Raw genomic sequence first — 12,557 nt, 5'->3', positions numbered from 1 at the left:
TTTCCAGCTCCCTCCTCCTTGTCACCTCCAACCCTCTCCACTTCCAGTGGGATGGATGGGGAAGAGGAGGGAAGGGGTGGGAGGCAGAAGGGTTAGTTTTGGCTGAGGCAATGCCTCTCCCCACCCAGCCCACCTGTTTCCAGCTGGTGCCGGTGCTGCCAGTGCTTTCCTGCCGGCCCTGGGCAGCTGGCTCAGCACACAGAGCAGCTGTTGGTCTTGTTCATGGGTGGCCTGAGTGCCTGCTCCTTGGGCAGGGTCTCCCTCCTCTTGCAGAGCGCAGGGCTGAGCCGGCTGGGCAGGTTTGCCTGCTGCAGCAGCTCCCTGAACACCTCCAGGACATTCTCATTGTCCTTGGCCGATGTCTCCACGAAGCGGCTGTTCCAGTCCAGCTCCACCAGTGACAGCACGTCCTCCACCGGCACCTGCCGCTCGCCGCCGCTCTCTGCCTTGTTGCCGACCACCACGATGGGAGGGAACTTGTCCTCCTTCACCTCCAGGATCTCCTCCCGCAGGCTCTTCACGCTCTCGAAGGACTCAGCATCATCCACGGCGTAGACCAGGGCGAAGGCGTCGCTGTTCTGGATCGAGAGCTTCCTCATGGCCGGGAAGGAGTAGCTGCCACTGGTGTCCAGGATTTCCACCTTGACCGTGGCTCCGCACACCTCGTACTCCTTGCTGTGCAGCTCCTCCACTGTGCGCCGGTGCTTGGGCTCGAAGGTGTCCATCAGGAAGCGGCGGATGAGGGATGTCTTTCCCACGCCGGCAGCACCCAAGAAGACCAACCGGACGTGGTTCTTCTCCTTCACCACCAGGGACATGACTGGCACAGAGGGGACAGGATGCTCCGCAGCCGGTGCTCACCCCACAGGTGTCCCTGGTGGTTGCAGCCCCAGTGTCCCTCTGTCTGTCTGTCTGTCCTCCCCTGCAACGACTCAGAGCAGCCAGAGGAGCTTGGTGTCACCGCTCTGCAAACTTCTCCCGGCTGTTTTGCTGCAGACTCTACGATCCACAAGTCCAGCTCTTTTTTTTTTATCCTGGTGCCTCTCTGCCATGTGGCACCAAGCTGTCCAATCTCCAGTGGGTTGTGGGTGCTGAAGGAGGGAGGGCAAGGAGGGAGGAGAGCTGGGGTACTCCGGACCAATCCGCAGAGTTCAGCCCTGGAAAGCCACTCCAGCCCTGGAGCACAGCGCGCTCATTGCACCGCCACGGCTGCTGGGAGCGCCGGGAGCCGCAGCACCGCAGCCATTCAGCACTGCTGTCCTGCCTGGAGATTAATGGGTGCCCCTTGGCCTGGGCTTGCTGTCAGCAGGGACACTCAGTGACGATCCCCACCCATTGGGTGGCTCCAGGCCAGGCATGTCAGGGGCTGGACAACGGCACCTGCAGCATTCCTTGTGTTTACCTTGGGCTGGGAACTCGTTTGCAGACAGGGTTGCTGCAAAAGTGCCCAAGTCTTCAGTGAACTGATGAAATATTTGGCCTGAGGGGGGAAATAAGCTCTCCCATCCGTCATAACCTCCACATTCAGCTGTCAGTTATCCCACGATTTTTATGAAGTATTTAACCAGGAGGGGAAATAAAATCTCCCTGAAAACGATGCACCGCGATCTCCGGGAGCAGATGCTGGCAGACATGGGGAGGAACAGCGGCTGTGACCTACGAGTGGGGTTGCTTTAGAGGTGCAGACTGCCCCATCTGGGTGTGTTTCCTCAGCAGGCACCTTCCATGCCATGCTGGAGTTGTTTCAGAGGCTGATTTATGTGACATGCAAATACAATGGGAACTCGCTCAAAAGTTAAAATAAGTTTTTATCCCAAGTTTGTGCATGTGTGGGGTTTTGTGATTTCAGTGCAGTTGGTCTGCTTTCCATAGCCAATTCCAGTTCCAGCATTTAGTTCTGGCTGGATTTATTGATTATGATTTATTGATCTGGCTGAAGTTTGTTGATTTCAAAACTCTTTTCACAAGAACTGTTCCTCCCTCTTAATTCCTCAATTATTGTTACATTTCAGCCATGTTAAGAGCTTTCTTTAGCTGGTCTTATTATTAGGAGAGCCAAGACATTATATCAGGATGAGCAGAGTCCTGTCCTGGTCTCAGCCTGCTCTAGGAGAAGGGTGCCTGGCAGGACTGGCAATGGGATTGGTGTCCAGTACCCTAATCCATCATATGGTGATGCACCTTTACTCACTAACATGAAGTTCTTTCTGGAAAGATTTCCTGAGTCATGAGGAGAGCCCAAAGATGATGCCAAGGGCTGAGCCATAGGATCTGGAAGGAGCTGAAAATGCAGAAGATTTGATTCCACAGCTATAGGACCTTAACAGGCTGAAAACTGAGAGAAGGGATGGATAAGCAGAGGTGCTGGGTATAAGCTCACGAATGAAAGAGCGATCACGATTTGGTGCCTGATCGTGCCATCAGCATCAGTGGAAATAAAAAACCCAAGAGAGTGAGGACGCAGGGCAGGACCAGTAATCTCGACCCAGCTTTTGGAAGCTGTTTAAAGCCAAAGCCCTTTCATTTTTTTAATAAGAAAGAATTTGGCCAATGCTTCTTTGTGCTTAGATAGATGTAGTGACAGGGGTTCTCAAGAGAGGAGATGAAAGGGGTTTCCCATGGTTCCTTCCAGCTGCTGTAACAAAACTTCACGGGCTCTCAGGATGTGCTGGGGGACTGTGTGATCCCCTCACTGCTGCTCATTTTCCGAGAATTTCATTCCAAAGGTCCTCAAAACATGGATCTGTTCAACGGCACAACACGCAACATTTCTCTCACAGGTGCAGAAATGATGCCCAGGATGAAGAAAGAGCTCATGGCAGGAGGGAATTGGGCACCCCAGGCTCCAAACTCCCCATTCTGTTCCCAAACTATTCACCAGCACCCTGCAGTGAAGGAGCCATGAGCTGATGGAGCACTGGCAAATGCCAACCAGCAAAACTCTGTCTGGGAAGGTGACCCTGGTGCTGTGGGTCATGCCATGACCACTGTCCTTGGTCTGGCTCATTTCTGCAAAAAATGGAAGTGTCCTGCATGGTGTGGGCAGGACAAAGGGCCAGCCTAGGCTGTGTGAGACAAAGAGATGTGGCACTGCAGTCCTACACAGTCAACACACAGTCACACAGAGCCAGTCTCTGCATCCCCAATGATTTTTCACATCACTTGTCTCCCCTCAGTTCTCACATCTGTGCTGCTATGGTTACCGAGAGCCTGAAAGGTTTTAAATCTCCCTCAGAGCAATGGAGAATTTCAGGGTAATCTTGTTAGGAGATGAGCAATGAATATTTCCAAAGGCCTTTTGCATGGATAGCTCATTCCCTATGAGCTTATGGCCCCTGACAGCAGGGAAAGCAAAGCGAGGGGGGACTGTGTGCAGGGAAGGGAAGAGACAGGGAAGGATGAACACGGCAACTTGTTTTCCACTGCAGCTCTTTGTGCCCAGAGTGATGTCCTTAAATTCTGTATTTTTCAAGGCTGGCCAGCTTGGGTCAGATACTGTAAAAAAAAAAAATTCAATCTGTGTTTCCCCCAGGGAAAGACTCACAGGGTCCTTATGGGCACTTGGAGATGGGGACAGTTGTGGGTGAGTCCTACAGAAAAGCCCTGTATCCTGTGGGATGAGCACTGGGACCCACTGGGGTGATGTGTGGAGCTGAGATGGCTCCTGGCTTTTGCAGGGCTGCAGGAGTGACCAGGATCCCTGTGGGACTTCGTAATCCAGGTGGAATGTTGGATCCTGCACTGCGGGCACGTGCTGCACCTGTGGAACTGGAGCATATCAGGGGCAAAACCTCTGCCAGTGCTGTGCCCGTGGGAGAGGGGACCGTGACGCCCCAGGGAGGAAGGGAATGAGGGAGGGAGGCAGCGACCTGCCTGCAAGGGAGCAGGGAGGGAAAAGAGCCCTGAGCAGGGCAGGGAAGAGGGCAGGCAGCAGGAGAAAGGATGAAGGGACAACAGCTGGGACACAACACGAGTATGTTGAGGGGTGGATTTGGGGCAGGTGGAGTCACAGCCTGTGAACATCCAGCATTCACAAGCAGGTCTGGAACAAGGGGTGCTTGGAGATGTACAATGTTCCTGGTCATCCTTCCCCAAAGCCAGCCCTCTGCAGGGCCAACAGCAGTGAGATACCCTGGGGGAAGGTCCCTAGGGTCTCAGTCACTGTCAAGGCTCAGGCACAGCCATAAGACAAACTTCAAACACTGGCCAGTCCCTGCCTGAGCAAAGCCCCAGGAGGCTGGAAAGCCTTTGGCAGTCAGGAGAGGGCAGTTTGGGACAGACAGACAGAAAATTACATGTAGGCTGCTGCTTTCCAATATGTCCTGGCAGGGGAGAACTGGGGGCAGCCACAGATGATGGGACTAGGGAGGCACAGAGCAAGGGCAGAGGAGGTGCCTGGACCCCTGGACAAAGCCAATAGCACTTAATACAGGAGAAACCCTGGGCTCTGCTCTGCTCACACTGCTGTTTGCAATGGGGAACGTGGGACACTGTGGTGCCTGAAACCAGCCCATGGAGCTCCTGCTTGAGGGGTGTGAGTGGAGTTCTCCCAAAAAAGGTCCTAATGTCCTGACAAGATTTGCAGCATGTTTAGAAAACATTCGTTTGTATTTCACTCTGAAGCTTCTGTTTGGTATCTGAAAGGGATTGTGTGAGAGGGAAGCCAAAAGAGCACACAAACCCTTTCCACTGACTGAGTGCTCCCCAGCTGCACTGCCAGGCACGGCTCTGCTGCAGCTCCAAAATGTAAGCAAGACAATTGACACACTTCAGGAACAGCCCGTGCTGTCTGAATGTGGTTTTGGGGAGCTCATGTCTCAGAGCTCAGCTGTCACGGTTCAGAGGGAATGGTGGCCCCAGTGTTCCCAGGCACAGAGCTGGAGCAGCTGGTGCTGGGCACCGCTCCAGTCCCAGACATGGTGCCCCAGATCAGCACCACGGGTCACACACAGGGTAAATGGGAGCCCTGGGCCTTGCCCATTGCTCACAGGCAGTGAAGCATCGTTATAAATGTGGTGATGAACAGTTTCCAGCACTGTGATGCACTCCCATGACTCTGGAAGCTGCTGGAGCTGATACAGTGCTGGCTCCTGCAATGGAGCCCCCAGCACCCTGTGCCTTCGCATCTCAGAGCAGGACACAGAGGCAGCGAAGGCAGCCTGTGCCTGCAGGATGCTTCCATCCCACACCACCTGTTTGTGCCCCTGCCTCCTGTTTCTGCCCATGGATAAATTCATGGTGTACGTGAGAGCAGCTGAGTTTCCAGCAGGGTTTTCCAGTGTTCCTGCTGGGGTGACGAGAAGGAAGTGGGCAGTAGTGAGGAACCCCAGTGACACCATCTGCAGTGCCTGGTGTGTCCCCAGATGCTGCCCATCACCACAGGTCGTGGCCAGGCAACAGCCTTGTGGGGTGACTCATTGCTTCTCCCACCCATAATGAGCCCTGGGTGGGTGACCAGGCTAAAACAGGAGAGAGAAGGAGAAAGCTGGCATGGAGCTGCCTGTCTGTCCCTGCTGCCCATACCAGGGTCAGGGAGGCAGGTCCTCACCCTGGTGTCGGGACACCCAGCTGCACCAGAGAGGGTTAAACCTGCCTCTCCCAGAGATTAAATCCAAATGGCCTTTGATTTAGCGACAGGTGAGAGGAGAAACCTGAACCGATGCAGCTTCCACCCCCACTTCAGAGGGGAGCCACAGCCCTCCCGGATGCATAGATGGATCAGCTATACGTGCTGCTCTGTGCAGCCTGTCTGGAACAGGCTGTTGCCACACAGATCCTGTTCCTGGTGCTGGTGGGGCCACTGGGGGGCACATGCCACTCCAAGGGGGAAAGCCTGTGGCTCAGCCCCGATAGTAGGGTACATGGGGGTGACAGGCCCTGGAGAGGGTCACACCCACCCTGGCTCCTGCCCTGCTGCCTGGTGACCTCCAGTGCCACGTGGGGTTAAAGGCAGGAGTTGGTGAGGGCTGGGCATCAGTGGAGAGAGAAGAGGAGAGTGGGGCTGAATTTGGGATCCTCCAGTGCCAGTGAAGGAAGTACAGGAGGAGATCCCTGATGGCATCACTAATCACTTCAGGGGAAGTGAATCCTCATGGCATGTCCTGCTCATACAACTCACAGCCAGGCTCATGGAAACAAGTGTAACCTGTGCTGCCATCAGCAAGGAAGCTCAGCCCCCAGGGTCATGGCTGTGGCACCCAGCTTTAGGCACAGGGGCGTTGGAAGCTGACCCTGTCACAAGCACTCCCCACCTCATCCCTGCTCCAGGCCAAATAGGTCATTTGGGGTTTGAAAACCGACTTGGACCCCAATCCCATTTCCTGCCACAGCCCCTGTTCCCCCCCCTCACTGAGGGGGCCAAGGGACCCACGCTGGCGCTGCAGGGGGTGGGCAGGAAGCCACGGACAGCCTGTACTAGACAGCCTTGGGTAACAAAACCCAGTCTCCCCGTAAACAAATGTCTTGCTGAGGACTAAAGGGATTTAGCGCAGCTGTTCTCAGGCTCAAAGGAGGTTCAGTAACGTCTCTTATCTTGCCCTGGCCAGGATTATTGGCTGGAGCAAAGAGCTCGCGACTCTTCAGGCCACCAGCACGGCATTTCCTTGGGTGACATGGGGTGACATGGCAGAACTCTCGGGTCATCTGGAAATTAAATGTGTGATGCCGAGGTCTCAGATGTGTGTCCTGCAGCAGTGGGGGAGCAGAGCTCCAGTCCACCCCGTCTGCAGCAGGCTGAGCTGGTCCTGGTGGTCCCAGTGTCTGCTCTGCTCAGCTTTGCCCACTGCAGTGGCATTGAGAGAAGCCCAGACCCAACATGTGCTTTAACCTCTCTAGACACAAGCATATGTCTTCATATTAGCACTGAGGGGGCCAGTAAAGGCAGTGAAGACTGATGGAGGTTACAAGGTACATTCAGTTTTCCACACACTACCCTGAGCAGGGCTGAGCCTCCTCCATGAGGGGCTGAACCCTGAAGCTCCTCCATGTGGGGCTGATCCTTCTCCACACGAGGCTGCAGCCCGAAGGCAGTGGTGGATGGGCTGGGGGACAGGCAATGGCAAAGAAACCAGTGCAGGCAGAGGTGGAAGGCTCCGGGCTGTGTGGGTGATGCTACCATAGGCATGAAAACCCCACATCAAGACTGGACTTGCTGTCCTGGGTTTGGGGTAGAGGTGGGGAAGGGCAGGGAGAGCGGCCAGGAGCAGCCAGTGGGTACAGGGGTGCTGACAGTGGGGCTGAATGCGAAAGAGGAATGAAAAGAAATGGTACAAAGTGTAATAGCATCCACCAGGGCAAGATTGTGAGGGTGCACCTGGCAGTGCATCTCTGGATGACTGATACATGTCCTAGGAGGCACAGGCAAGGGATTTCCAGGTGAAAAATAGCACATTAGGTATGAACATTCCTGAAATACAGCATTGGGTCCTGCTGTTGTCCAAGAAACTGAAATGTGAAGTGAAGAACCGCTCTAAATCTCAGAGAAAGCCTGGCACCCTCTAGGGATGTCTGATGGGGGTTGTGGGGCTGAGAGTGAATATGTGGCTCTCATGGCAGTGTCTGAAGGAGATGGAATATTCAGTGGATCCACAGCATTAGCTCAGGGTCGGGTACATCAGGGTCTGGTGCTGGCAGGAGATGCTCAAGACTCCAGACTGGGGAGACAGGAGCACAGAAGGGGGTCTTCACCCACCCAGGGTGCTCCTGCAGCTGGGGCTGAGCCAGGGCCCTTCTGTCCCAGGCTGTCACTAAGGCTGCCAGGGGACACTGCAGCCATCTCCACAGCCCAGCAGCCAGGCTGAGCTCCTGCCCAGAGCTGCACTGGCAGCCAAGCCTTCCCTGACCCATGTCCTGCTGGGAGCAGCGCTCCGTACCATGCCCAGTGCAAAGGCAGGCAGACTGTGACACTCTCGCCCTGAAAACCAACTGTTTGGGTTTTTTTAATTTTCAGAGTGCATGAAAATGTCATGTTGTAAACATCCCCCAGTGCTCTGCCTGCCTGGGGCCACCTGTCACTGCCCATGAGGAGCCCTTCCCTGCTCACTGCATGGCCTTGACTCCTTGGGCTTTCATGCCACAGTCCCCTTCCCTTTCCCCAGTGACTCCTTATCCTTAAATAACCAAATAAACCTTCACATCATGGGGCAGAAGTGACCTCAGTGTTGTCCTGGATCTGAGCTGATTATTGCTGTAGACATGTTTATGGTCAAACTGCTCCATCGTTTTCAAGGCAGGAGCAAAGGATGGATCCACCCAGAAGCAAGGGCAAAAAAAGGAGGTTTTCATTCATTTTACAAGGAAGTCTGATGTTCCCTCTGAATGTGCCAGGTCCCACAGTGTGGGCTGCCTGTCCCCTGCCCTGGGGGACAGGTGACCCAGCATGGCAGCTCCTTGGCTGCAGCCTTCAGCAGTGGAATCTCAGCATTTTCGTCTGACTTCCCACAAAAACTTCTCCTCCTGCCCCTCTTGTGTTTAGAGAAGGAAACCTCTGCCTGCTCCCCCAGCACTATATCCACTCACCATCACCCCCTCTCCAAAGTCACTGTCACCATAAGAGCTCCTGACAGTGCTGCTCGGGCAGCTGCTGCCTCGGCTCTGCAGACTCTGCTCGGGGCTCTGGCGCAGCCAACGCCTGTCAGGACATCTCATGTTTGTGACATATTTTCTGTCAGGGAGTATCAGGAGCAGCCGGCCCTGGCCATGCCCAGGGGCACCATCCTGCCGAGCCCCTTTGTGCCCAGCTCTGTGCTGTCACTCAGCTTCTGGCCTTTGAGCTCTCTTGGTTTGCCCAACACAGCCATTGAGTTCTCTTGGTTTCCCCCAAATTTTTGCTTGGAAGGAATCAAAGTAGTGTTGGTGATCCATGAAATGGCATCTTTCCCTGGCTGCCTGTGATTGGAGCCTGCTGTTGTGGGGTTCTCCCTGCCCTGAAGGATGAGCCATGCTGTGTCTCTGGTTTGCAGAACACCCTGGACACCTGTAAACCAGCTACAAATAAGAAACGTCCCCTCTTGTGGAGTGTAACTGGGCAGGAGTGTCCTTCTGTGAGCAGAGATACTGGGGACAATGCCCAGCAGGACAGACTGCCAGCTGAGCCAGGAGGAGCGATCATAGAATGGTTTGGGTTGGAAGGGACTTAACAGATCATCCCTTTCCAGCCTCCTGCCATGGGCAGGGATGAACACCCACTAGATCAGGTTGTTCAGGTGATGCTCTGGGACTAAAAGATGAAGAACCCAAAATAACATTTGCAAGAGGGGAGTGGTGGGTAGGGAACATTGCAAACCTGAGGGTCTGGTGGGGAAATGGGGGGCTCAGGGCTCCCTTCCCTGCAGGGCTGTGAGCTGTGGTCTCCTAGCATCAGAGCTGTTCCCAAGTGCCTGAGCAGAGCTCTGTGGCTCTTACATGGCTCTGAAGATGGGGAGTGAAGTGCACCTCCCTCAGCCTCCTCTAGGATTAGTGTGAAGCAGAGAGGAGCTGGCAGTGGTAAGATATCCCACGTAGCTGCTTTATGCTTAAATTCAGGTCTCATTTCTATCAAAGTCAGTGTGTCTCCAGTGGCACCAGGAGGGGAGGGGATTCTGATCTAACACCAGGACCTGAACACATCTCCCAGCGAGGGCTGTGCTCACCCTGTGGGTCAGCCAGGCCGTCCTGCAGCAGCCCATTTTCCTTGTGCAGTGACCTGTGTGGGTGCTCATGTGCTTCCCTCCTCTCCCTTCCAACAGTACTCCAAACAATTGTCTGTATTTACCCACAGCTGATGGATGGGCCTCGCTGTGCTGACCCTGGCCAAGTTCCTTCTGGTCTCACAGCAGGGATGTGGGGAGGGAAAATCCCAGCCTTCAATACACATCCCTCCAGCCAAGCACTGCAGGGCAGGGATTGTTTCTAAAACCCTCTACAGGAACTGCTGGAAGGGGACAGAGGGGAGATTTGTTTTTGCAAGACAAACTGAGGCAAGAAGGAGGGGAAAACACTGCTACATTCCTGGCTCATGGAGCAGCTTCTCTGAAGATGAAAATAAAAGTGCAAAGCTGCAAATTGCCAACTGCCCCCTGGGCTGCAGCAGACAGATGTCCCTGGGGGCTGCCAGCTGGGGCTGGACCCTATTGCTGCCCAACATTCCCCTCTCCCCCCAGTTACACTCCCCACTGCCCCCCAATACCCCTCACTGCCTCAGCCTGTCAGGGGGAGCAGGGGTGGTCTGCTGGAGCAGCAAGGCAAATGCCAGGAGTAACCTCTGAGTAACCTGGCCCCCCGGTGCAACCTGGGCTAGTGGATGGTTCCCAACCCATGGCGGGGGTTTGGAATGAGATGTCCCTTAAAGTCCCTTCCAGCTCAAACCATCCTGTGATTCTGCAGCCAGGGTCTGTGGCAGGGGCTGCCAGTCTCTGTGAGCAGGCTCACACTGGTGAAGGATTTTCCAGATATGGATGGATAGAAGGACCCCCACGAGTGCTCTAACTACAGCTGCAACAGGCAGAATCCCCCATGGTTTCATTTCCCAAAGCTGACTCTGCCATTCCAGCCTGCCCGTTGTACAGAGAGCAGCAGCAACCCAGTTCCCTCCAGTGCCGCCCCATTTCCCAGGGCGATGGCCGTGACTCAGGAGAGCCCGGGGCGGGCAGGCAGCATCCCGGCTCTGACACCGAGCTGGGGCAGCCCAAGCCTTGCCTTTGCATTCAGGAGCACCTCCCAGTGACCGAGGCTGTTTTTAGCACAGCTCCCATGTCCCCACCACCACGACCACCTCCACGGACATCCCTGGCCCCTGCAGAATCACCATGAGTGACTGGCTCAGCCCAGCCCTGCTCATACTTGTTTATTACAGAAGAGCCATGCAGACTGAGCCCTTCCTTCAAGGATGCTGCTGCTTGTCACTCTGTCACATCCATGAAGCGCTAAGGCAGCGCCATGAAGCATAAATGACACGTTCTGGCAGCTGACATCTCCAGGAAGAGTTTAGCATGAAGACAAACTCACCCTACGGTGAGCTAATGCTCCCGAGCTGCCATCCTGCAGTGCCCAGGACGCTCCTGATGCCCCAACAGGAGCAAACAAAGGCGAGGCTTTGTCCTGGATCCATATGATGAGCGCCAGCGGTGCGGGATGACCTGACAAAGCCAGATGTGTTTGGCAATCCTCTGGCTCATAAGTTGGATTTGCTGCCACCATGTCACGCTCCAGATGGCACAGGGAAGGATGCTGCTCTGAGGCTGACAGCTTTGCTGCCAGAGCCCCTGGGACCCTGCACTTTAAAGGCATTGAGAAACCTTGCAGAGAGGGGCTGCAGGAGGAGCACTCTCATTGTCAGGGGAGTTAAATTTTCTCCCAAGCACCCCTGCTGCAGCCTGGCACTGGTTCAGCTCTGGTGTCCCTCTGCCCTCAGCTCTAGGGCTGAAAACACTTTCTTTTGGCTGCACTTTCTATGGAGCTGCAAACCACAGACAGCTGAAATTTATGACTTTGCCCTCCCTGAACCAGGAGACTGAAACTTGTACAGCTGCTCTGCTCCTTGCTCTGTTTTCACTGGCCATGTTGGAGCTCTCCAGGTCCCTGCCAGTGGTTGTCTCCCAGCCTGTCCCAGTGAGCACTGACCCAGCAGCATCTCTGACCTGCCCTGGGGGCTCTCAGGGGCTCTCAGGGGCCAGCACTGAAGGGGCTGTCAGCTTGTGATGTCTGTGGCCTGACTCAGAGCCCTGAGGCCCTGCCTGCTCCATCCCCATCCATCCCTGCCTGCCCTGGGGTCTTCACCTTCTCCTGGGGGAGGTTGGTATGTGTGTGTCAGACGTCACTCCAGCCTTTCTCTACATCCCCAGTGGGCTCCTTGAACTGTTTTTTTCTTAACCAGACTGTTCATCCCTGGGGCTGTGTTAATGCTGCTGTTTGCCTGGGCTGGAGGCTCAGTGATGGTGTCTCCTGGCTGTTCTCCAGCGAGAGCCCTGGGGTGGCTTCAGGCACCACCAGCTCCCCAACATGACCTGAAACTACAGCAGCTTTCCAAGACCTGGTTCTGTGTGTTATCCTCTGACCTGCTTCATGCCTGCTTTCCCAGACCTTCATTAATTAACACTCATCCTCCTCCTCCTCCTTCTCCAGCAGCTCCACATCAGGTCCTGTGCCAGGCTCTGTGCAAGCCCCAGCAGTGGGTCCCTGGCTCCAGGGCAGAGTTCTGGTCCTCCAGGAGTGGTCCAACACCATTCCCAGGATGCTATTTCAGATCCACAGCTCTAAACCACATCCACAAGTGCCTCACTGCCCCCAGCAAGGGCACCTCAGAGGGCAAAGCAAAGCAAATATGGAACAGCATCACAGCCCTTGAGCCTGAACACATTTGTTCTTCTGTTATAGGAGGCAAAGCCCCAGCACTGCCAGTGTTACATGCTCTGGGATCAGTGGCTTGCTCTGGGATCCCTCCCTGCATGGCTCCCCAGCAGCAGTGTGTCCCATGTGGGGTTGGGCCATGCTTCAATGGGATTTTGGAAATCTGCTTGCACAGATTGGTGTCACTGCTCCACGTTCCCCAGGGGAAGGACCTGGAGATGTGACTGCTGGGT

General features: G+C 55.0%; 1 pseudogene; it reads right to left on the bottom strand.

Moving 5' to 3' along the window:
- Positions 1-818, bottom strand: LOC139680817 (GTP-binding protein Rhes pseudogene; annotated as a pseudogene).
- Between the last annotated feature and the right edge of the window lie 11,739 nt (positions 819-12,557).

This window comes from Pithys albifrons, chromosome 19 (genome assembly GCF_047495875.1).
Source record: "Pithys albifrons albifrons isolate INPA30051 chromosome 19, PitAlb_v1, whole genome shotgun sequence".
NCBI classification, from domain to species: domain Eukaryota; kingdom Metazoa; phylum Chordata; class Aves; order Passeriformes; family Thamnophilidae; genus Pithys; species Pithys albifrons.
This window is presented reverse-complemented; position numbering and strand designations above follow the sequence as displayed.